Source organism: Terrapene carolina, unplaced genomic scaffold, assembly GCF_002925995.2.
Source record: "Terrapene carolina triunguis isolate 2854851 unplaced genomic scaffold, T_m_triunguis-2.0 Scaffold85, whole genome shotgun sequence".
Taxonomy (NCBI): domain Eukaryota; kingdom Metazoa; phylum Chordata; order Testudines; family Emydidae; genus Terrapene; species Terrapene triunguis.
This window is the reverse complement of record NW_020664436.1, coordinates 37,608,287-37,612,778: the sequence shown is the minus strand read 5'-3', so window position 1 is coordinate 37,612,778 and position 4,492 is coordinate 37,608,287.

Here is a 4,492-nt window from a genome sequence, read left to right as displayed (position 1 = left end):
TGGTGAAACCCTGGTCCATTTGAGTAGTGGGGCCAGGAGTTCACCTACTATCCCTGTTTTAAGTGGAAATATCAGAAGTACCCCCAAAATTTGAGGGGTTCGGAATGACATTGTCCATGGGTTCTCAGAGATGTGCAAGCTAAAATCGATGTCTCTACCTCCTGTGTGTGCCAGCTATCCCTTGTCACCTGACTCAGCAACTTTGCAAGTGTATACTCAGCAGAACTTTGATTATCCAGGCCTCAATTATCCTAAATCCCCTGTTATCAAAAAGAGGGTCACATGCATTGATCATGTTAAAAATCCACTTAATTATCTGAAACCTTGATTATTCAGATTTATTCAGTGTTTCACATGCCACTTGAGTAATAAAGTTTGTACTGTGTTTGTAAAATGCTATGTTTAACCAGTTTTCTTTTTCTTTCACTGACCTCTGAAATTTTGCTTAATGAGCCTTATTCTTAATGGGACTAATCCCTGGGGCTTCTTGCCAGTTCTCAGTGCAGTCAAGGTTTTCACCTGTCAGAAGGTCAATTTCATTTAACGTGTTATTTTTTCTGTTTCATGTAACAGAGATTATTATGTACCTCCACCTTTATCTAGGCATCAATAACTCATTTTTAAGATGTCAAAGGTCCTCCTAATGACCAGTCTGATGAGACATTGATCTTCATTAAAATCAAAGACCAAAACAGGCAACAGGTGGTTGTGATAATTAAGGGGCGAGAAGGGATGTGAACAGGCTCTCCTAGCTGCATTAGCTTCTGCCCTACACTTTATTCCTAGGAAGGGGCTAGGCACAGGCACATCAGAAGGATTAATGACCACCTGGATCCAGTCCTGAGTTAAGCTGTCAAATGGGCTGAGGGAGCAAAAGGAGGAGCTGCTCCACTGCACGCATGCTCCAAGATCCATTACATTGAGAGTGGCCCAGTTTCAAGGCCAGGGATCGGCAACCTTTGGCATGCAGCACGCCAGGGTAAGCCCCCTGGTGGGCCGGGCCGGTTTGTTTACCTGCCACGTCCACAGGTTCGTCCGATCACGGCTCCCACTGGCCACGATTCGCCGCTCCAGACCAATGGGGGCGGCGGGAAACAGCGGTCAGCACATCCCTCGGCCCGCGCTGCTTCCCGCCACCCCCATTGACCTGGGACGGCGAACTGCGGCCAGTGGGAGCTACGATCGGCCGAACCTGCGGACGCGGAAGGTAAACAAACGGGCCCGGCCTGCCAGGGGTCTTACCCTGACGAGCCACGTGCCAAAGGTTGCCGATCCCTGTTCAAGGCCTTCTTGCCTACTAATTCTGCATGCCAGAAAGTCCCTCTTCTCATTAGGGAAAATGAGGCATCAACTCTGAAAGGATAAAATCTCTGAGTTGTTGCTATACTTTTCCCCCTCCTGTAGATTTTCACACTGAAGAGGGATGTTCCTATTCTAAAGCACCATTTAAAAATATTATTCTAATTGGCTATGCCCAATCCACACACGCCATAGGGCTTTTGAAAATAATCACCTGGGTGTAGAAAAGTGCATGCTGATAATCACCAGTTTGCACACACAGCAGGTTCTTTGACCTTTCTCCTCCATTTCCCTTACAACTCCAATGCCCCCTGATGATATGTCACTTTAGAAAAAGGAAGAATATTCCCCATTATCCAGACTTATATACCTCAAATAATTATTTTCCAACTGTGAAGTCCTATAGCATCTTTTCCCCTCCTCCTCCCACTGCTAATGAACTGAGGTACTTCATCAGAATTTGCTGCTCCCTCTTCTATGGTAGCCGCTTTAATCTCCACTAGGAATGCAAATATAGCACCTGTGTGAGACACATTGTTCTTGGTATGGAGTCAAAATAACTCCCAACCCCCAAAATGGATGCTACTCAGCCATCTTGCCTTTCCTGGATGTACAGTGACTAGACTTTAGAGCTTTACACAAGGGGCACCATTTCAGATTGGGGGGAGGCAAGTTTAACCATGATTCCAGGGGCTACTTAGGCACCTGAAAACTGTAGGTTTTTTTTTTAAATAATAACTTAGAAACTGGCTCATAGGAGCACTGTATCAAATTCCTATATAAAAAAAAGATAATTAAATAAATATTAGACCCACTCAACTCTAATATTAACATGTTCTTACATCTTGTGTCAAGTCACTTAAGGGACACTGCTTAGGTTTAAAATTTTAATTTATATTCTTACTTTGTTGCTAACTCTTGAATACAACAATTGAAACAATTGTAGAAAAAACTGGATTACTTTCTATCAGCTTGGAATAGATCATTTAACTTTGGAAACATCCTACCAGGGCAAGGTCCCGTGAGTTTATACTGCACCTGCCTGGGGCTGTAGGGGTGTTACCCCAGTACAAATAATAGACTAGAAATTGACCTTCAACAGGAGAGAAACTGATACTTTCGAGTCACTTTCACAGTATTGCCAACCCCAAATATTCAAAAATCATGAATCAGGCACACCAAAAATCATGAGATTGGCTTTAAATCACGAGATTATGTAAAAATGACAGACTAAGGGTATGTCTACACCCAGCCGCTAGTTCGGTGGCTGACAATCGAAGTTCTGGGTTCGACTTATCGCGTCTTGTCTGGACACGATAAGTCGAACCTGGAAGTGCTCACCGTCGACTGCGGTACTCCAGCTAGACGAGAGGAGTACCGCGGAGTCGATGGAGGAGCCTGCCTGCCGCGTGTGGACCGAGGTAAGTTCGAACTAAGGTACTTCGAACTTCAGCTACGTTATTCATGTAGCTGAAGTTGCGTACCTTAGTTCGATTTGCGGGTTTAGTGTAGACCAAGCCTTAGTGTTCTTTTTATTTGCCTTCTGCTTTTTGAGCCTTTAGGGTGCACTGGGGTCACATTTTGAAGCTTTCTCCACAGTCACGAGGACTAGAAACTTCATTTTTCTTTAAGAATGAAGTCTGAAATCATCACATATCCACTTGACTCCAGGAGCTGGGGTTTTAAGGAAAACAATAATTATCATGAGGAGTCCTTGTGGCACCTTAGAGACCAAGGCCTGGTCTACACTACGAGTTTATCTCGAATTTAGCAGCGTTAAACCGAATTAACCCTGCACCCGTCCACACAATGAAGCCCTTTACTTCGATATAAAGGGCTCTTAATATCGATATCTGTACTCCTCCCCAACGAGGGGAGTAGCGCTGAAAGCGGTATTGCCATTTCGAATTAGGGTTAGTGTGGCCACAATTCGACGGTATTGGCCTCCGGGAGCTATCCCACAGTGCACCATTGTGACTGCTCTGGACAGCAATCTGAACTCAGATGCTCTGGCCAGGTAGACAGGAAAAGCCCCGCGAACTTTTGAATTTCATTTCCTGTTTGCCCAGCGCGGAGAGCACAGGTGACCATGCAGAGCTCATCAGCACAGGTAACCATGCAGTCCGAGAATCGAAAAAGAGCACCAGCATGGACCGTACGGGAGGTACTGGATCTGATCGCTATATGGGGAGAGGATTCTGTGCTAGCAGAACTACATTCCAAAAGACGAAATGCCAAAACATTTGAAAAAATCTCCAAGGGCATGATGGAGAGAGGCTACAATAGGGACTCACTACAGTGCCGTGTGAAAGTTAAGGAGCTCAGACAAGCCTACCAGAAAACCAAAGAAGCAAACGGAAGGTCCGGGGCAGAGCCGCAGACATGCCGCTTCTACGCTGAGCTGCATGCAGTTCTCGGCGGGGGGGTGCCACCACTACCCCACCTCTGACTGTGGATTCCGAGCAGGGAGTAATCTCAGCCATGCCTGAGGATTCTGCGGACGGGGCAGATGACGAGGAGGAGGATGACGATGAGCTTGCGAAGAGTACACAGCACTCCGTTCTCCCCAACAGCCAGGATCTTTTTCTCAGCCTGACTGAAGTACCCTCCCAACCCCCAGACAATGAGGCCATGGAAGGGACCTCCGGTGAGTGTACCTTTGTAAATATAAAACATGGTTTAAAAGCAAGCATTTTTTAATGATTAATTTGCCCTGAGGACTTGGGATGCATTCGCGGCCAGTACAGCTACTGGAAAAGTCTGTTAACGTGTCTGGGGATGGAGCGGAAATCCTCCAGGGACATCTCCATGAAGCTCTCCTGGAGTACTCCAAAAGCCTTTCCACAAGGTTTCTGGGCAGGCAGCCTTATTCCGTCCTCCATGGTAGGACACTTCACCGCGCCATGCTTGCAACAAGTAATCTGGTATCATTGCATGACAAAGCCTGGCAGCGTATGGTCCCGGTGTTTGCTGGCATTCAAGCAACATCCGTTCTTTATCTCGCTGTGTTATCCTCAGGAGAGTGATATCGTTCATGGTAACCTGGTTGAAATATGGGAATTTAATTAAGGGGACAGAGGTGGCAGTTCCTACTGGGCTGTTTGCCTGTGGCTGAAAAGAAATCCTTCCCTGCAGTTAGCCAAGCGGTGGGGGGCGGGGTCCATTGGCGCTGAACTTTTCGAGTTTGGCTAGC